General features: G+C 37.8%; 1 protein-coding gene across 1 annotated transcript in view; it reads right to left on the reverse strand.

The window, feature by feature from the left end:
• Positions 1–21,036: 21,036 nt before the first annotated feature.
• Positions 21,037–22,534, reverse strand: part of TM2D1 (TM2 domain containing 1) — a 52,335-nt gene continuing 50,837 nt past the window's right edge. The window contains exon 7 of the mRNA XM_057712755.1: positions 21,037–21,373. The gene's annotated coding sequence lies outside the window, so the exon portion shown is untranslated. The remainder of the gene's footprint in view (positions 21,374–22,534) is intronic.

A 22,534-nucleotide genomic window follows, 5' to 3' on the forward strand; every position in this document is an offset into this window, starting at 1 on the left:
AAAATTTGATTAAAAAACAAATATCTGTCTCATAACTATGGTGCTTTCCTTTCCAGGACTGACGTTATTTACGTGGCAGAGCAGAAAATGCAGGGACTAGTCTTGATTCTGCCATTAATCAGCTGGGCAAGTCTTTTGGTCTCTCTTGGCCTCAGTTTTCTCTTCTGTACAATGGAGAGAGCAGTGCTAACCTTGTTATGAGGGTTAAATGCGACGCTGCTTGGTAACCTACAAAGCAATGTGGGAAGCTGTTACCAGATGCAACAGAGAGAGGAAAATGGGCTTTGTATCAAGAAATACAGAGAGTCTATCAAGCTGATAGAAATATTCAATAAGGATCTGGAGCAGCAGAAAGTGGTAACACAGAAATGAAAAGAAGAAAATGCTGCTGACTCTATGGCAAACCCTTCAAGGGTCAGACATTGCCCTGGGTTTCAGTTCCGTTCTTACTCTGTAAAGATTCAGAGCTCTTTTTCACACACGGGCACACACTCCTTGCAATGAGATCCTCATTACACTGCCTGTTGAGCAGAAACGGCAGCATATCTACATTTATCCAGTGATAAGTGTAGGGGCTGGTTGTAAAGAAAAAAAGCACCCATCACACAATGCTTAAAGCTATCCAACTATCACAAGAAGGGGTGTGACCTGCAGGTGACTGCATCTTGGAATCTAGAGGAAATGCTCACATGCCAACTTGCATCATTGGAGTGTAGCCCAAAGACTTCAAAGGTCTCCTTTGCTTTTTGCAATTTTCCTTCCATAGATGTTTTATCCTCAACTTTTATCTATGAAGACTATGAGCGATGTTTCTTAGACAGCTTTCCTGCCTATAAAATGGTCCTCCTGAGTCACCTGGAGGAGTTTTTAAGTCAATGGTTGCCAAACTCTAGAGTAGTTGGTGGCTCCTTTGTTGGCTGTGGAGTGGTTGAGAGGAGTGAATGCTTAGCTCAGCCTCTTACTAGGTATATAATCCTGGGAAGAGTACTTAATCTCATTGTCTTGCTTTTTTTCTGCAAAATTGAGCTAACAAAAGTACCTAACTTTCAGAGCTTCTGTGTGGGTCAGATGAGATCCTGTGTGCCAAGCAAAAGGCACAACGCTAAGCTGTGCTACACTTTACTAGCAGAGAGCCCCCAGATTACTCAAGATAAGCTAATGTGAATTACGCATCAACATCTTTAAAGAATTCTGAAATAACATTTATTTTATCAAAAATGTGGTGGTTTTAGGCAATTTAATCTGCATGTTGTTTGTCTCACTTAAGTGCCCAATAAAGTATTTTTGCTGTGGAATAAGGACATCATGGCATAAAGTAAAATGTGAGCACAAATCATTCTGGAAAATTACTTAGGAAAGAAGTGAGTCACACTTCCACTCTGACCAATATCATCAGGTGCAGGCATATTTCACAGTTTGAGAGGACAGTGATAGTGTGTCTGCAAGGAGCTTGCCCAGAGAAGGCACTTAAATGTTGGGTGAATTGAATTAAGTACTGGTTGAGTTGAATTAAGGACAGAAATTCAACTGATCAGTTGTTCCAGTTGGAAGAGTCTACTATTTCTCAAGAGATGGATCAAGAACTGAACAAGCCTTTTAGTCTAACATTCAAAACTTTCCAAAATCTGACTCTTTCATTCATCACTATACTCTTGGTACCTAGTACAGTGCCTGGTAGATAATATGTGCTCAATAAAAAATTGTTGAATAAGTTAATGAATTTGTTAATTAATGATTCCAATGTTTGTTTCTAGATCATCTTCCACTATCTTCCAGCATGAGCTCTTCACTATATCCAGGCTGATCTACTCATTATTTCCTAAACACTAACTCATGCATTCCTATCTCCAAAACTTTGCCCACAAACCATCCCCACAAGCAATGTTCACTCCTTCTTCTCTTATGCAGATTTGTCCCACTTTTTGAGGTGTGATGTTTTGAACTGTGTTAACTTGACTAAGCTAGAACTACATTTCCCAGGATGTCTTTTCCTGCATGATTCCAGGTTAGAGTTGACCAAAAGAGGAATTTGCAAGAGTTCTAGAAGATTAAAATCTTGATTAGATACAGCAAGAGACAAAAACAGTGGTGCTAGCAGGTTCAGATTTGTCTTATTTCCCCTGCTCCATGACCAGCTCTTCTTCCCAACTGCTGGCCCAGATGACCACCAGCTCCCCCAGCCCACCAAACCACTTTGCTGGGCTTCTCCATCAGTTCCCCTTGGTGGTACCATCTCAGCAGGTAGATTTATCCTGGCTTCCCAGGTTTCCTTTGCAATTCCTACTTATTTACCAGCGCCAGTGTTTCAGGAAGGCTACTTAGTGACTTTATCCCTGATCCTTCAGTTCCCATATCTGGATTTTACTTCCCCAGATCCTCCCACAATTAAGTAATGTCTAACTGCTATAATAAATTACTTATTCCATAACACATAGTGGTTCTGCTTCTCTAATGAAATCTTGACTTATACACAAGGCTCAGTTCATGTAACAGTTCTTCCTCGATAACTTCTTGACCATTCCAGAGCATTTCCTCTATATTTCTCCAGTACGATGTGTTTGTGACCCTCCATTGGCATTATTCACACATTGCTTTGTACTGCATTTACATCCACATATGCCTTCATGGTGCTCAGAATATGGGTGGTATTTAGTAAGAATTTAATGAGTAAATGAAAGTTTACACAGCATATGTGTCACCATTCTCCCCTCTCGCACTCACAGCAGACATTATTAATTGATCTCAGCATGCTTTCCCATCATTCTTGAGCTCAGCCTCACAAACCTTCTCCATGCAGCGCTATAGATGGATAACTGGAGCTGGCCTGGAAGAAGAAACCTATCTGCCATACTGAAATCTTTGAGAATAATGACTTATACTTCTTAGGCAAATTAAATAAGCATAGAAGGTCACAGTGCGTGCACATAGTGAGCTCAGTAAATGTGAATTTCCTTCCCTACCTCCTGCCCCACTACACCCATCTTTCCCACAATAGGTACCCAATAAATATTTGTTGGATGAGAGAATGTCAGTACAACCTTCACAAAGTGAGCTATATGAGCTCTACAAACCAAAGCAACTCACACAGATCTCACTTTTTAAAATAATGAATAAACAAAAGGGCAGCTAGAGTGAACTTCCTGCATTTTAAGAAGGCCACTCCCACCATTTATGGTTCTTTCAGAGCTAAAGAAGACAAAATACAAACAGGCCCAGGCTTCTACCAACGAAAACATGTTACATGCTGTTAAGTACTTGGAAAGAGGGAAAAAGCTTTCCAGCTTCTGTCCTTCTGGTGTGATTAGCCCACTTCCTAGTAGGCACATAGGAGGAAGATTATGGAAGAAAAAGACGTTTGGAGAGAAAGTTTGGATTCAAAGGAGTCAGGTAGAATTATTAGATAGGAAATACAGAGTCTAGAGAGGAATATTTTTTGTACATTTCTGAGAAGGGAATCAACATGAGGACATGATTGACTTGACCCTTGGAAATATTATTTTTGGTTTGTTCTCTTTTCCTGGCTCTGCCTTGCCAACCAAGGCCCATATCTCTAAGAATTCTGTGCTTGTTCTTTCCATTCCATTTTCTGTTTCTGTGAATATGATGTGATGATGTCCCTCGTCATCCCAATGATCAATAATTGAAAGCATAGATGTGAAAAAAACAAAAACAAAAGAAGCAGTGTATTTATTCCAATGGGTGAGAAGGTAAATGAAATAAACTTACTCTATTGGATAGACAATGCCCAAAATAAACCTTTGTCCCTAATCCTTGCAATGCACACATAAAACCTTGGTGCTAAGCAGAAAATAAAATGGAATATTGTCCTTCCACATTCTTTTTCTCACTTGAAAATTGTGTGTCTGGTTTCTGTTGGTTTCTCATTAGGAGAACAATTTCAAGAATATCTCAACTTAATTGACATGTATTCACACACCCAAGCCTAGGGTATGCATAACCTAACATGTAATATGCTGCATCCATTTTCTGCTTCTCCATCAATCAAAATGGCACTAAGCTTTGGGTAACTGTTCAACGTGAGACATTCTCATTTCCCCTTCGTATTTTGGGAAGTACTATCATTAGATAGATCCACTATCTTCAAGATTTCTCTAGACTAAAAGCCATGTGAAGAGTGGATATTGTTTCTATTTGTTTGCAAACAAAATTTGTTGCAATCCCCAGGGACTGAAACAAGGCCTGGTATAGAGTATGTGATGAGTACACGTGTGCTGGATGAATGAATGAGTTTTACTATATTGGTGTGACAGGCAGAATAAATGCACCCCTCCAAAATGTCTCCAATGTAATTCCCAGAACCTTTGAATATATTGTCTTACTGCAAAAGGGACTTTGCAGAGAAGTGTTTAAGAATCTTGGGACGGGGCGATCATCCTGGATTATCTGGTTGGGGCCCAAGGTACTCACAAGGGTTCTTATAAATTAAAGAGGGAGAAGGGAGAGTCAGAGTCAGAGAAGGCAATGGGATGACGAAAGTAGAGGTCAGGGTGATGGAGGGCCAAGAGCCAAGGAATGTGAACAAGCTCTAGAAACTGGAAAAGGCAAGGAAAGAGATTCTCCCCTAGATCCTCTAGAAGGACACAGTCCTGCAGATATTTTCATTTTAGCCCAGTGAGACCCAATTTTGACTTCTGACCTCCAGAACTGTAAGATAATGAATGTGCATTGTTTTAGGCCAGAAGTTTGTGATGCTTTGTTACAGTGGCAATAGGAAACTAATGCATTAGCATTAACATTAATAAACCACAGAAGTCCTTTTTTAAATTGAGATATAATTGACATATAACATTGTATTATTTAATGGGCAATAATCATAATGACAGCCAGCATTTATTGAGCACTTAGGGAGAACCACAGTACAAGATGCCTTATAGACATATCTTATTAATTCTCGGAACTATATCATAAGGTAGGCATTATATTCCACTCAATTTACAACTAAGGAAATGCAGGCCTAAAAAAAGTGAAGTTACTTGATCAAGATCACACAGTTAGCAAGTGGCAGAACAGGAGTTGAACTCAGGCGATCTGAGTCCATGTCATACTGAGGTAGGAGATAGATGGGCCCCTGGGCTGGACAACTGGTGTTTGTCAAGTGGATTAAAACTGAAGCTTTGTTTTCACCCAGACACTCAAAGGACAAAGCTAGTGGCAGAAGCTGAGCTCTGCTAAAGTAAAGAGATAAGGTGCCCACTGCTGAGGTCAAGGAAGACTTCCCTGTCTGCACATGCGCAGGAAGGCTCCTTGGGGGTCAAAAAGAGAGGGGGTGCCACCCTGTAAGAAGTGTGGACATGCACCTGCAGGCCTCTGCGGTGGGATCCATCTTAGCAAAAAGTTGCACACGCATCTTGGGGAGGGTCCTAGGACCAATCAGGTGCGAGAAAAGAAACAAAATATTTGGCCAAAGGTAAACAAAGACTGGGAAGGACTGTCCTATGTAAGTGATTTAACTCACCACCTTACTATGCTCCTTGTTCAGGATGCCCGCACTCCTCTCCGGGTGTGTGTTTCTGCCCTGCTTCTGACTTAAATAAATAAACTGTGTCTCTGTGTGCTGTGTCTCTAATAATAAACTTTGTACCTGTTTTTGCAGTTTTTGCCTCCTTGAAACATTCTTGCTTTCAAACAGGGTTAGAATCAGGGAACTTTGCTTTTAGCCTCAAGCCCCTGGTGGACTGGTGGCTAGCTAGCATTCAACCCCTGGACAGGGAAATAAGATCCTTCTTCAAGACTACTGTCCATGAGAACAATACCATCTCCCATGCTTGTGTTGAGAAGTGTGGAAAATAATAGAGAACCACAAGACATAGTCTCAGCCTTCAAGAAACTTACAGATAGAATGGGAAGGACCATTCCAGCACAGATGCCATGCTAGAGAGAGTAATATCACAGATGCTAAAGCATGTTTGACCTACATTTAAGGAAGAGGATAAGACAGCTGGAATATTCAGGATTGGGTATAGCTGTACCTTGAACGGTGCCTGGACCGTGTGAGGCAATACATAGTAGAGTTTCCTTCCAGCGGGGGGAAACAGAATGAAAGAAGGAACAGTGACAGCACGTGAGCATGGAAATGGGGAAAGAAAATGGAAAGCCTGAGAGGGGGAAAATCTGAGAAAGAAAAACAAGAAGATAAAAGACTTAATTATTTTTATGGGAATGGTACCATTTATTGAGCACCTATTCCACCCTAAAGGGAATATTCACATTTGCTATTTTATTTAATCCTCACAAAACCTCTGCTAAATGAGTATTATTAAACTCATTTTTACAAAAAGAAATTAAACATCCGGAGACATTAAGTAATTGCTGAAAGGCACATACCCAGTAAGTTTGATTCCAAAATTCATGCTCTGTCCTTTGTTTCTTTCTGCCCCCGCGATAGTCTCAGCTCTTCTCTGAGAAGGAGCAAATTTCCACTGAAGTAAGAATGACAGGCAGAGCTGTCTTGAAAAATGGAAAGAGCTGCTTCGGAATATGGGTTTTATCCAGGCAGCTGTTTAAGGAGCGTTATTGACAAGCCTTGGGCTAAGCAAGGGCAATAGAGAGATCACAGTAAAATGACACTCATCTTCCCTGCCTGGACTTATATTTAGTGGGGGAAACAGAAGAGTAAAAAGACTTTTCCAAACCAATTTCAGGTTAGCATTTACTTTTAGGGAGGGTTTGGGAGGGGTGGAGCTTTAGTTATATCATAACCTTTTATTTCATAAGAGAAAAAAGAGAAATCTGAAGCAAGTTTGGCAAATTACTAACATATTTAATCTCAATGCTGAGTATACAGATATCTGATACATTACTTTTCTTCATTAGTTTGTAATGTGTCACAATAAGGCTCAAATCAATGAACTTAGGAAGTATTGTTTTTATTTATTTATTTTAAATTTATTTATTTATTTATTTACTGGCTGCGTTGGGTCTTCGTTGCTGCACGTGGGCTTTCTCTAGTTGCTTAGAATGGGAGCTACTCTTCATTGTGGTTGTTGTGGAGTATGGGCTTCAGTAGTTGTGGCTCACAGCCTCTAGAGCACAGGCTCAGTAGCTGTGGTGCACGGACTTAGTTGCTCCACAGCATGTGGGATCTTCCCAAACCAGCGATTGAACCCGTGTCTCCTGCGTTGGCAGGTGGATTCTTAACTACTGCACTACAAGGGAAGTCCCAGAAGTATTGTTTTTAAAAGAGATCATCACAATCCTAAGTCATTAGTGCCACGCTAGTAGGAAGCATAGGTTGCTACAGAAGGGCAACAGAGGGGCATCTAACCCAACTTAAAAAGAAGCCACAAAAGACAAGGAAATGGAGAGCTTCCAATAGATCATATCCCTGTGGATACTTTTGTTTTAGCCTAGTGAGACCTGATGGGACTTCTGACCTCAGCCATGTCTTCAAGAACCTGTAGGAGATACCTGGAAGTGGGTGGTCAGAGTGTTTCAAAGCAAGGAATAGCAGTAAGCAGACATCTCAGAGTAAGGGAGAGCAGGGCATGTTCCTATGATCTCCAGCGGTAAACTCACAAGTCCTGACTGTGCAGGGAGAGGGGAGGGGATTGATGGTGGCTGGGACTCAACCAGGATAAACCTTTTAATCTAGGAAAAGGAATTTGAATTTTATGGTAAATGAAATAGGGAACTTCTGGGGAGTTCTAAGCTGGATAGAGATGATCAGATTTCCTTTTCCAAAAGACCATTCTGATGGGAATAAGAAGTTAGACTGAGGGGAAGGTGGGACTCAACCAGGTAGACCAAGCAGGAGTTTATCACAAGATCCTCGATGAGGGATGTCCAGGGCTCTGAAATAACAAAGTTGCAGTGAAGATGAGGTAATATTTACAGAGTATTTATGAGGTGGAATTTAAAAACTTGGTGATCCATCAGATGGAGGGAGGAGACGGCAATCAAAGATAACTTCTTTCCTGGTGAATGGGCTGCTATTTTCTGTTTTAAGGAACACAGGAGAAATAATTTTTTTAAATGAAGATGAATTTCCTACAAATGGTGCTGGAATGACCAGACATCCATATGCAAAAAAATAAATCTTGACACAGAACATAAACCTTTCACAAAAATTAACTTAAAATAGACCACAGAGCTAAATGTAATAAAACTCCAAAATAAAACTCCTAGAAGATAACACAGGAGAAAATCTAGATGACCTTGAGTTTGGTAATGACTTTTTAGATACAACACCAAAGGCATGATCCATGAAGGAAATAATGGTAAGCTGGACTTCATTAAAATTAAAAATTTCTGCCCTGCAAAAGACACTTTTAAGAGAATGAGAAGACAAGCCACACACTAGGAGAAAATATTTGCATAAGTTATATCTGGTAAAGGACTATTATCCAAAATATGAACTCTTAAAACTTAACAGTAAGAAAAAAACAACCACATTAAAAAATGGGCTGAAGACCTTAACAGATACTTCACCAAATAAGATATACGTGTGGAAAATAATTGCACTAAAAGGTGCTCCATATCATATCTCATCAAGGAAAAGCAAATTAAAACAATAAGATATAACTATACCCCTATTAGAATGGCCACAATCTAAGACACCAACAACACGAAATGCTGGTGAGGATGTGGAGCAACAGGAACTCTCATTCATTACTGGTGAAAACATAAAATGATACACCCACTTTGGAAGACAGTTGAACAGCTTTTTACAAAACTAAACATACTCTTACCACACAGTCCAGCAATCATGCTCCCTGGTATTCACCTAAAGGTGTTGAAAACGTATGTCCATAGAAAAACCTTCACACCTATGTTTTTAGCAGCTTTATTCACAATTGCCAAGATTTAGAAACAACCATGATATCCTTCAGTAGGTGAAAGGATAAATAAACTGTGGTATATCCAGGCAATGGAATACTATTCAGCGCTAAAAAAAGAAATAAGCTATAAAGTAATGAAAAGACATAGAGGAACCTTAAATGCATATTACTAAGTGAAAGAAGCCAATCCGAAAAGGCTACATATTGTATGATTCCAATTATATAACATTCTGGAAAAGGCAAAACTATGGAGAGAGTAAAAAGATCAGTGGTCACCAGGGGTTAGAGGGGAGGGAGGGATGAATAGGCAGAGCACAGAGGATTTTTAGGTCTGTGAAAATACTCTATAGGTTACTATAATGGTGGATACATGTCATTATACATTTGTCTAAGCTCATAGAATGCACAACAGCTACACTGAACCCTAATGTAAACTACGGACTTTGGGTGATTATGATGTGTCAGTGTAGGTTCATCAGTTGTAACAAGTGTACCACTGTGGTGAGGGATGCTGATAGTGGGGGAGGCTCTGCATGTGTCGGGGCAGGGAGTGTATGGGAACTCTCTATACCTTCTGCTCAATGTTGCTAAACCTGCTCTAAAAAACTAAAGCCTACTACATTTTTTAAAAAATGAAAATGGAAAAAAATTTTGAAAATGTTGCATATAGGTCCTGAGAAAACGTAAGCAGAAATGTTTTAATGGGTAGTTTAGTATTATTATTACTTCATCCTCAATTTATAGGAGGAAACTGAGGCTTTGAGGGGTGAAGGATCTTGCTCAAGGTCAAGCAGTACATTAAGTGCAGAAGGTAGAATCTGAACCTAGGAAGTTTAACTCCCAAGCCCACACAGGTAGCCATTGTGAAATGAGGTTTGAGGCCTATCTTGGTTTCCTCTTGCTGCTGTACCATTTTAAAAGTGGGAAAAGTAAAGGGACCTAAATGGCAGTATGCCTTCAATACTTTACTTAAAGGGGTAAAATGTTGATATCAATAGACCATGATAAGTTGTGTGTGTGTGTGTGTGTGTGTGTGTGAGATATGTGTATGTTATATGTATATGTATACACACATGTATGTATGCATGTACACATGTGTAGATGCATATTGTATACATGTATATAAGCATATGTGTGTATGTATATGTTACATGTGATATGTGTGTGCATGTGTGTGTGTATGTATGTATATTACAACATCAAGAGCAACCACTAAAGAAAATTATGCAGTGTGATGTGTTCAAAAGCATTGAAAATAAAGGAAAATTGACTTTTTTAGAAGTTTAGGTAATACTCGGAAGGGATAAAAGACAAATGAGAAACAGGGAGAAAACAGAAAACAAATAACAAAATGACAGAAGTAAGCCCTAACATATCAATAATTAATTTAAATGCAAATGGTCTAAATACTGCAATTAAAAGACAAAGATTAACAGAATGGAAAAAAGGTACAATCCAACAATATGCAGGCTATAACACACTTTGAGCATAACAACTTGTTTCATATTGCTGCTGTAACAAATTACCATAAACTTAGTGGCTTAAAACAATGCACATTTATAATCTTACAGTAGTTCTGGGGGTTATTAGTCTGCAGTCAGTCTTACCAGGCTAAAATCAAAGTGTCAGCAGAGTCACATTCCTCTGGAGGCTCCAGGGTAGAATCCCTTTCCTTTTTTCCTAGCTTCTAGAGTCCATCTACCTTCCTTGGCTCATGGCCCCTTCCTACTTCAAAGCCAATGGCATAGAATCTTGAAATATCTCCTCTCTGACCTCTGCTTCAGTCATCCCACCTTTGGCCCTCCTGCCTCTCTCTTTCCTTTATAAGGACTCTTGTGGTTGTATTGAGCCGACCCAGATAATCCAAGATAATCTTCCCATCTAAAGATCCTCACTTGAATCACATATGCAAAGTCTTTGTTGTCATGTAAGATTCTGGGTATCAGGATATGGACATCTTTGGGGGGCTATTCTGCCTTCCACAGGTCTCTAGGTAGAAAAGATAGGCAGACAAATGATTCTTTCACAAATATAGGCTCAATAAGAAAGTTGTGGCCTGATGTTTCATTCGACGCTCCTGGGGCTAAATCCTTCCTAAGGACCAGTGTTCCTGGGGAAGTAAAGGGTGGACATTTCCAGATTCCACTGTTTCTTAGGCAGAGGCCACTATGCCTTGCAGGTCTGGTTTGTACTCACCTAGGGTTTGGGTGGGGTTGGACCTGCAAATGGCAGGTTTTACTACAGGCAGCAGAAGCAAGCAGGGCTAATACTTCTGAATTTAAACTGAATGGACAGAGATGGGGAAAATTTGAAAAAGATGCTTGTCAGATATTCCTAAAGACACTATGGAAAATTCCAGTGTGAAGAAAAGTCCATAAGCATTTAATTTGAGGGAGTTCCCTGGTGATACAGTGGTTAGGACTCTGTGCTCCTAATGCAGGGGGCCCAGGTTTGAACCCTGGTCGGGGAACTGGATCCCACGTGCTGCAACTAAAAAAGATCCTGCATGCTGCAACTAAGACCCAGTGCAGCCAAATAAATAAATAAATAAATAAATATTTTAGAAAAAGAATTTAATTTGACCGAAAGCAAAACAAACAAATCAAATAAAACCATGTATACATATATACACCTCAGAACATGAAATAGCTCACTTTAGGAAACCACAAACTAATCTTTCCATAGGAGGCTAATCTGGGAGTCAGCTAGGCAAAGGTCATTCTCACCTCTCAGAGGAAACTCTAAATTCTCCTTTAAGGAAAAAGAATGCTTTTCATAGTCAGTGAAGGGTATTGTGGAAGTACAAGGCTAAGCATTGTACAAAATGAGGAAAAAGGCTGACTTACAGGTTTCTTCTAGCTCAAGGTTCTTCTAGTCTGGTCTCAGAGTCAAAATCGTGTTATGGCTGGATGTGCCCACAAAAGTCATAAACCAAACTGTCTTCATGCTAGGGAATCCCCTAAACTGACCACAACAAATGGACCTCTGGCCTCTGCTTAGGAGAGAGAACTTATCTATTTTATGGGCCATCTAATGGTAAGAGAGGGCTTCTACGCTGAACTGAAAATCTCCAACCCCTACCAATTAGTCTGGTTTTCCTCTTTAAGTTACACTGATAGCTACATTCCATCTTTTTTAAAAGTAGAAACCAGTTAATGTAAAAAAGACTGACAATACCAAGTGTTGCTGAGGATGTTGAAAAACTGGAGTTCTCATATTCTGATGATGGGAGTGTCAGCTGGTACAACCACTTTGGAAATTTGTTAGTATCTGCTAAAGTTAAAGACATACCTACACTGTAAGCCAAAGATTCCACTCCTACATATGTACGTGAGACAATTAAGAGTATATTACTTTAAATATATATCTAACAAAAGACATGTGTAAGAATGTAAGAGTGTTCATATCAGCTCTATTCATAATAGCCCCAAGCTGGAAACAGACTGATGACAGTAGGATGGATAAATAATTTTTGGCATATTCATACAATGGAACACTACATCACAATAATTAAGAGGAAAAGAAGCCAATCACACAGAAAAAGCATACCATATGACTCCATTCCTATGAAGTTCAAAAACAAACTAACCTATGGTGACAAAATCATAGAAGACTGGTTATCTGTAAGGGGTAGATATTAACTGGGAGAGAGTACAAGGGAACCTTCTGGAGTGCTAGGAATATTTATCTTCAGCAGTGGGGTAGTTAAATGGGTGTATATGGATATAAAAACCCATCAAGTTTTACATTTAAGATTTAGGCATTTTATGTATACTGCAATAGAATAGTCTTTTAAAAATGAAGTTACTAGGCCCTTGTAATTTTGTTTCTTCTTTTTTGATTAAAAAATAAACTACACTGGGGCAGTTATAAAAGAAATAGATCTGTGGTCAGTTGTCCACTCACACAGGATTAATGAGGTAGAAGGGTGTAGTGATCAGAATGGACGATGGGCTTACAAGTCACAGACTTGGTTTCAAGCTTGCTAGCTGTGTAAGGATAGTCAAGTCATTTAATCTCTAACCCTCAGTCTCATTATGTATAAAATTAGGACACATAAATGATAGTATGGAGCTTACAGAAGTGTTACAAGTACTACATGAAGTAAAAAACATAAAACATTTAAAAGCAATCATCTCTCATTTATTAAATACATACTATGCACCAGACACTGTGAAATATATTATTTTATTTAACCCTACAACAATCATATAGGGAAGATAATATCTCCATTTTAAGAATAAGGAAACTAAGATCCTAAGAGCTTGCCCATAATACATGGCAGATTTATCTGATCCTGAAGTCCATGAGTTTAAAGAATTACCCTATGTGGCCATTGGTGTAGTTGGATGGTGGGTACATAGTGAAAAGTTGCATCAGAAACTAGCCTGAGTTCTGCAGAGGAGCACAATATTTAGCTAAAGCTTCCTGTTAAGATCTTAGAGGATGGCAATCTATACCTATACCTTTATCCCTGGAAGGGAAGCCAATTGATCTGCCTTACAAGGTGACTACGAGGATTAACAGAGATAGGTCGGGAAAGTGCATAATGACACATCATAACACGAAACATATTAAGCGATGTAGTAGCCTGCCCACCCCCCCCCACCCCCGCCAATTCCTATTCTTTCTAATAATCTACTGGCTGGTCTTTTTTCCAAGAACTACCTCTAGTAATCGCCCATTCCGAGGTAAGAATTTAATGTTTATAAAATTCTTATGCTGTGCCAAGCACTGGGATCATCGAGGACGTGAATAAATCAGCATAGGCTCATTTCCTCACCCACCTCCTGTAGACTAGAGTTAGGGTTGGAAACGTGTTTGAGTGACAACACCTAAAGTAAATGATCTAAAGTAGAAGGTTATTTAATTCAGACTAATTTATACTCTTGTTAACCCATTCTAGTGTTTTGTATTTTTTGAGCACCTCATATTCCAGGAAATGTTCTAAGCACTGAGGATACAGTAATACATGAAACAAAGTCCCTGCCCTCACCAAGCTTATATTCAAGTAGAGGAGAGAAAAGGAGAATACAGAAACATACGTATTTTCTAGTAGCAGTAAGTGCTGTGAAGAGAATGAAGCAGGATCAGGATTCAGAGGGTGACCAGTAGGGGGCCAGGGTAGTGTTTTAGAAAGGATGGTCAAGGACAATACTTGAGCAGAGACCTGAACAAGTGAGGAAGCAAGTCAAGCAAAGACCTGGGAAAGAGCACTCCAGGCGAAGGAAAGAGCCAGTATGGAAATCTTGAGGTGGGAACCAATTTGGTATATTTGAGGCAGCACAGGAAGGCATTGGAGAATTGGCAGAAAAGTGACATTTCTGATTTACTTTTTTTTTTTTAGAGACTTTAAAAAAAAATTATTTATGTAATTTATTTATTGGCTGCTTTGAGTCTTCGTTGCTGCACGCAGGCTTTCTCTAATTGCTGCGAGCGGGGGCTACTCTTCATTGTGGTGCACAGGCTCCTCATTGTAGTGGCTTCTCTTGTTGTGGAGCACAGGCCCTAGGTGCGTAGGCTTCAATAGTTGTGGCACATGGGATCAGTAGTTGTGGCGCATGGGCTTAGTTGCTCCATGGCATGTGGAATCTTCCCAGGGCAGGGCTCGAACCCGTGTCCCCTGCATTGGCAGGTGGATTCTTTACCACTGCGCCACCTAGGAAGTCCCTGTTCTGATTTACTTTTTTTTTTTTTTTTTTTTCCTTGGCACACGGGCTTAGTTGCTCCGCGGCATGTAGGATCTTCCTGGAGCAGGGCTTGAACCCGTGTCCCCTGCATTGGCAGGCGAATTCTTAACCACTGCGCCACCTAGGAAGCCCTGATTTACTTTTATCATTTGGCTGCTGTGTGGTAAACATACAGTAGGAAGGCAAGAGCAGAAGGGGCACACAGTAGGCAAGTAAATAGTTGAGAATTAATGAACAATAAATTCATTTTTTGAACACCTTTTTAAAGACTTGCTGCACTTATTTAAAGCAATTTGTATCATGTCTCACTCAGATTACTCAATCATAAATCATATAAAGAAGACATGCCATTCTTCCTAATGTTTCTTGTGCTATAATAATAAATGAATTTCATAATTCATTCAAATAAGTCATCAAATTTTGAGGTATGTCTGAAAATCAAAGATGGGACTGTGAGCCTTCATAATCAGACCCTCTAAAATATAAAATTAGCTCACATGATTAGAAGTTCAAACACTATACACTTTCTAAAGTGTTCTGGTAAAACAACGTTTTTCTTTGGCATATGCAGTCCAAATAGCTCTAACCTTAATCATTTTTCAAGTTTTAATCTCCACATGCTTGGCATATTCTGATAACATTGACAGGTTAAAAGCAACACTCTGTTGTATGCATAGCGATTGCTTGCAATTAACCTTAATTTAGGCTGGAAGTAGACTGAACAGCTGCTTCCTAGCAACATTTCTAAATTTATTAGATAAATATCTCCAGAGAACTTCAGATTCAAAAGCAACAAAAAATCTGCAACATTGCCGCCTTCCCTTAGTAAGGAGAGTCTTAAAGCAGTGCAGGTGCCAGTTAAGACTACTTTCTTGAGAAAAGAGACATTTGGGGCTTTTATTACACAGAGTAGCTGCAGACAGTGATAACAGAGATAAGAAAAATGTAGGTAAATAATGTCTAAAGAACACATCCTACCTTCCTTCTGTAAAAGGAATTTTTGAGGCCGCTGGTATTTTACTGAAGGTGTAACCACACTATAGCCCCACTGTGAGGAACCCCTTGCAAATTCCAGATGGGACTCCTCAATGTTAAACACGATCTTTCCATTCCTTTAAAATCTGTTTAATAAATGGTGACTATTATCCACGTTATCTTATCTCTGAACATTAACTGATAATATTATCGCTATTTATAAGAACATGGGCTCAGAACTGTTACAGTAACAAAAGAAGTGGCAAAGACTGGAGTCATCTCAGGCCTGATTCCCAGGTCTGTGCTTTTCCCATCAAACTGTGCTGCTTGGATGACAAACCTTTGATATCACGCATTAAATTTGCCTTTTTTTTTTTTAATGTATCTATCCTTTAAAGTCAGAATCATGTCAGAAATTGGGGTAAGTGTATCTTGAAGAGGGAGAAGAGGAAGAAGAGAAAAACCTTTTCTTGGGTTCTTTGTGCTAATTTACCCATACTATTATTTATGGTGTCAAATATATGCATGCAAATAATGCATGTTTACTGCGGAAAAATTAAAAAGTTCAGATAAGCTGAAAGAAAAACTAACTAAATAAAAAAACACCTGCAATCCCACCACCCACAGATGTCTCTAGCTTCATTGGACCTCAGCAAGACTAAAGCATAGCGTGACAGTGTGGTCCTACCTAACATCTCTCCTCCTGTCATACAAACATAATCAGACTTTTGGTTTAGAAAGTGTTACAAATATAAGATGAGGTAAGGGCAGAAAAATCTTTAGATTTTTGACAATAACCTCTGCTCTATCATAGTCTCCTTTTAGTATTTACAAAACATTTTGGCATTTGCATGATGTAAAGTCGAGGCTTGAATTAAGTTCTTTTTCTCTTTTTAAACCAGTAAAATATCTGTTAAGCAAAATGACTTAGTATAGGCAGATAATTCCATCTTTACTGAAAAGATTAGACAATATACCAAGAAAAATCTCTAGTACACAATCATTAGCAGTATATGTCATGTCAAAGAATGAGATGATTGTAACTATCAAATTGCAGGAGTATAGCAGTTAACAGCTATAACTGCTAGTGTAGCAGTTAATAGACCTGGGTTTAAATCCTGGGTGTACCACTAATTTCATGACCTTGGGCAAGTGATTCAATCTTTGTGGGACTCAATACTTACCTGTAAAGTGGGCACTTTACATTATGACAGAGATATTTGAGGAAGACTCTATACAGCTTAGCAGAACATCTTACATAAAGTTCTTGTAACAGGAAATTTTAACAAGTTAAAATCTTGAAACTTTAAGACTTCAAGCCTTAATGTTTTAATAAATATTTTTTCTTAAATCTATTTAAGATAGTAAATAACATTGTTTCTTCATCAGACAATGACTAGCTTTAAGAGCATGGCTGCATTTACTAAGAACTAAGATATTAGGCTCTAGGGGTTGGGGTGGGATGAATTGGGAGATTGGGATTGCCATATATACATTACTAATAAGAAAAAAAATCAAGTTGTATACCTTAAATATATACAGTTTATTATCTGTCAATTACATCTCAATAAAAGTTCTTAAAAAATAAAAAAAAATGTTGAATATCATAAAGCTTATGGATTCAAATAAACACTTCTAATATCTAAAAAAAAAATGGATTTTTCATCATTTAGCCTGATTTTCAAAAGCCATTAACTCTAAAAATACATGAAGAATTAGAGTATTAAATCTTACCAAATTATAGTAGAGTAGCTATCTTTTTTATATAATAAATTGTTATAATTTTTTAGACTTTATTTTGGTAAAATCACTGTTTTCAATAAAGGTGCTAAAAAAAAGAAAAAAAAAACGAACTGTGGTGTATCTATACAATGGAATACTGTACGGCAACAAAAAGGAATTAAGTTCTGACATGTGCTCCAACGTGGATGACCTGAAAAACATATGCTAAGTGAAAGAAGCCAAACACAAAAGACCATATATTGCATAATTCCATTTATAAGGAATGCCCATAAAAAGAAAATCTATACATATAGAGAGTAGATGAGTGGTTGCCTGGGGCTGGGGTAGGAGGAGGGACTGACCAAAAATGGGCATAAGGATCTACTAGGGTTGATGCAAATGTCCTAATATTGGATTGCGGATTGTGGTGATGGTTGTACAACTCTGTATATTTACTAAAAAGCACTGAATTATACTCTTAAAATGAATGAAATTTATGGCACGTAAACTGTGCCTCAATAAAGCTTTAATATTTTAAATTAAAAAAAATATATGCAGTTTATTGTATATCAATTATATCTCAATAAAAGTTCTTAAAAAGAAAGATATCAGGCTCTATTTTAAAAGATATAGGAATAAGTACCATGATGATTAACTCAACTACAAATGCACTATTCCAGGACCCCATTGGGTACTCAGCGCTGTATAGAATTTTTATTCATTCCTAATTAGTAACTTTTCTCATTTTCCAAATTTACCTCCCTTCTCCTTCCCTTTCAGCAGCACAGAATAAAGACCATTATGAATGAGCTTCCTATGTACTCCTTAAAATTCTTCTCCTCTCATCGTGAAGAGGGCAATTAGATAATTCAGTCGACTATCTCACATCTTGTGAAAACTAACAGATATGCTATTATTACCCAATCCCACAACCAGCTTCCTTTCTATAGCAGCTATCCTGTTCTCAAAGTTTGGCTTTCTTTCTAGCCCACGGGATGTGAAGAGCAGCAGTGAGCACTGGCAGGCAGTGGTCTAACTGTACAGCAAGGGGTAGCTGCAGGTGCCTGCAGCATTTTATCTGTAGTTAGTCTGCACCAGAATAATTAAGAGTTGACTACAGTTTTGCTTGGGTTTGGGCTATTTTATTTCACTCTTTCTCTATTACCCTGGTTAACTAAGACTGTATGTATATATTAAAAACTTTAATATATGATTACTTTTTGACTAAGAATGACAATTCTAGAGAAAAAAATCCGAAATGACATTATTCATTTGTTAATAAGTTAAATACCAAATAATAAGGAATTACATAAATAATGATACAGACATGGAATACTCAGCAGCCATTAAAGAATTTTGTAAAAGATTATTTACTGAAATAGAAAAATATTTGCAATGTGAAGAAGCAGGCTACAAAACAGTATGGATAATAAATCATTTTTGTGAAGAAAAATGAAAATACATGCATGGAAAAATCACTAGGACACACATAAAAATATTAACATTGTTATCTTTGAGCTGTGTAATAAATTATTTTTTCTTTTTGGTGTTTCCTCAAAATTTCCACCTTAATCTTGTATTAATTTTGTAAATAGAAAAAAGCAATATGGATGCTGATTTAATGAGAGAAAAGAAGGAAGGTGCCAGAACCCTGGGGAATATCTACATTTAAGATATTTGAATGAGAAAGAGGAATCAACATTTTAGACTTGCACTAATTTTTCTTTTTTTTTGCTAGTTTCTACTTTAGCTTCCTAGTTGCCTAGAAGCATATTTATAGTCAGTATAATAATATTTATTTAGCCTTAAGAATCTAGGTTAAAATAAGGGAAAAAGACACAGACATTTTTTGTAAAACAAAACAAAAACATACCCCCAAGCTAATATTTCTTATATTCTTAGCAGTCCCATGAACAAATTCTGGCCATAGACACAACAGAATCTTTGAAATCTTAAAGAGGTCCTTTAGTTTAATACAGTGGAGGTAAGAAATCTTCCTGGGTAAAGAGGTACTCCTGGAAATTGCATTAATTTTTTCAGGCTAAAGAAGTACCATTTGTAAATGCTTCTATAGAACGCTGTTTCTATAGAATTAAAATAATCCTTTCCATTTTACTCTAGAGGGTTTAGGAGTAATCCCAGAAATGACTGAGCTAATCCATCTCACAATTTTGGCCACTGTTCTAAAAGTAGAGTTATCACATAAAACATCTCATATAGAGGCCTTAATATATAATTCACACACACACTTCTAACAAACAGCCATAATACTACAGTGTCCCATGAAGCTACAAACAGACAAAAACAGAACTGAATTCGCATGCTTTAAATGCATCCACATAAAAAATAAGACAGAAAAACCATTTGTAAAAGAATTACATGTATTAGGCAACAAGGAATTACACAAACTGGAAAAACTAGTGTTTTTAGGAATTTAGGAAATTATAGTGAAAATAAAGTCTAAAGGTTTAAGAGTGTATCATGAAGGGACTTTATTTCTAGATTTTACCAACAACTCTTTTGGAGGACAGCTTATTTGAATAAATACTTTTGAGAAGCACCTGCTTTGAAACAGACTTCCCACCTGGTCAAGGTAACTGTAATAATTATGTAGGAAGCAAGATTAGTTTCAAGATTGACTGCAGGTATTTCTCATTTAACTGTACTTACACAGCTGTGGAAACTTAAAGACGTTTAAATCTGAACTTAGGTGATCCTGAAGTAAACTTCAAAGCACTGTCTGCAACCAAAAGGAACTAGGGAATATCTGAAAATGGGCATCTAACTTAACTGAGGCCAAAAACATCACTGTCAAAAAGTGGACCCCCAGGACATAATAAGCTCCTTCAGGGCAGAGATGTTGGTGTTTTGTTCACTGCTGCATCCCAGAATCTAGAACAGTGCCTCCCACATGATAAGACACTTGGTATTTTCATCAGTGAACAAACCAGAGACCCTTCCTGGTGTATATTAGGAGTCAATCCAAATTAACTTCTTGTATCAATATTTAATAATCTTCCAGCAACTGGAGAAGCTGCTACCAAATGACTAACATATTAGGATGAGTCAAAAATTATCTGCACTCCAGTTATAATAAAACTGTAACTTCTACAGGCAGAGTGTGGATAACTTTTGACTCACCCTCATATTATGAAGCTAACTGTACTATACTGTGTATTTTTGAATAAAATGACTGATGAAAAATTATGGTTTTTACTTTTGAGAAGCCCAGATCCCAGTAATTTTGAAACTGGTGTGCCTGTTACTAAAGTAAGAGTATGACAGCATTATGAGGACATAACATTTCATGTATTTCCATCTTCTTAAAATCCTTCTAAACACGGTAAGAAAAACCAGTGCTAATCTACAGGTGCTGCTTCCTCCAGACACTGGTGCAACTTAAGACACTTGTGGTGGCATCTGCCGGGCAGTGCAAACAGATGGAAGACATTAATCATCTGGTTGGTGTGCCCACCTTGTCCATCCAGCTTCAAATATAACTGCACTGAGCTAGATGAGTCAGCTTCTGGTCCTCCAAAAGCTAGTGCATCACTCCCAATGCAAAAAGGAAAAAGTTCATACTTCAGAGCCCTGAATCAATGCCAGGGTATCCATGTTGCCTCAAGGTTTCAGACGCCCTGATGATCTTTAGCTCCCTGGATACCAAGGCAAAGACAGTTCTGAAAGCTACAGAAAAATAAGTGGGTTGTCATATATAAGACTGCAGCCCTAGGCAATATAAATGGTATTTGTCACACCATGGATTAACTGCTTTGAAGGATCAAAATGCAGAAGACAGCAACATTCAACATTTAAGATGGTTTTCTTAATAATAAAGCACTAAAAAATGTGATTAGGTCATACTTTTATTTTTCAGAAGTGAAAAGGACAAGTGGCAACTTGCCTTTAGAAAAGACACTGACATCAGGGTAATAAGGCATCTATCTCATAGAGACAGTGGACTCTATGAGATAGATACTCTAAAAAAGACTCTATTATCATATAGCTCTCAAAGAAAGTTCTATTAAATAAATCTCAGAATAATATGCTTTTAACTAACAACAAAACAAAAACATCAACAATAAAAAAATTAAAAAGAATCCATAAAGTGGTGTGTGAGAAGGAAAAAGGAAAATCTGGAAATCCACATACTGAAAGTTCTCCATTACAATCAAGGAGGCCCAAATCCTAAAACAGAAAAAAGAAATATGTTAAAGCACAATCTTTTCAAAGAATCCAATGAGATTTTTATAGATGCACATTTTAATGCTTCATTTATTCAAGACATTTTTTCTTACACTGGGAGCACTTCTGTATGTACTGCAGGAGATTATATGAATGGCAATGCAGAGATATGCCTTCTCAATGCACCTTTCAAGTTTTAAATTTTAAATTTGAGTCTGGAATTACAATTAAATGTTTATATAATAGGCTACAGAAAATGGCATTGTCTTTTAAATTACATTTGCTTAATTTTTACACATTATAGTTTTAAAACAATCTATGTACTTTAAAAAGAGAAACAACAACTTACAGTGTGAAAATAAGGTTATGTAAAACTACATAACCCTTCTCATAAAGTAGGAGTAACAATTTCCAAAATGAAGATACTTAATACAAAATGAAGTAGTTGGTGGGGGGGTGGGGTGGGAGGTGGAGAAAACCAGTGGAATGCACAGAAGACCTAGGTTCTAGATTCAGTTTTGCACTGATTAGTTGTGTTTTTTAGTCTCAGCTTCCTTAGGTCTCAATTTCTTCCCCTGGTAAGAAGAGGCAGATGGATCTCTATGCTTCATTTCAATTTTAAACCTGAAGACTCTCACAGTTTATAAGAAAAGATCTGAAAAACTTTTTGGACAATGAGCTCTATAAATTCCTCAAATCTTGGCAAGAAGGGTCTGTCACTGTTCAACTCTCATGACAATAATCCTATTTATATACTAAACATAGAAAATGAATGTCTGTTCCCTCTCTGGACTCTAGAAGCATTGTCTTGAGACAGAGTCAACTGAAAATCCTAAGATTATGACTGTGGCCAAAACATTCAGCCTATATTTCTCTCTGCCTTCCCTGAAAGCTGCTAGACAGTGCTAAGGCCAATTAATAATTCTTGTGGGCAGGGCCAAACTTCAGGTTAAAATAAGTGCTTACAGTAGTTCAGGGTTGAAATTCTATCAACTTTCAGATTTAAGAAAGGAGAAGAGAAGAATGAGGGTTAAGGATCATATTGACCCTAAGGAGGATGGACAGTAGAAAAGATATGCTTTATTATCTGTAACACACACTTTCATCATAACCATTACACAAAACTATGGGATATCTTTTTGCTTTGATGTTACTGTTTTCTTG

This window comes from Hippopotamus amphibius, chromosome 1, assembly GCF_030028045.1.
Source record: "Hippopotamus amphibius kiboko isolate mHipAmp2 chromosome 1, mHipAmp2.hap2, whole genome shotgun sequence".
Taxonomy (NCBI): domain Eukaryota; kingdom Metazoa; phylum Chordata; class Mammalia; order Artiodactyla; family Hippopotamidae; genus Hippopotamus; species Hippopotamus amphibius.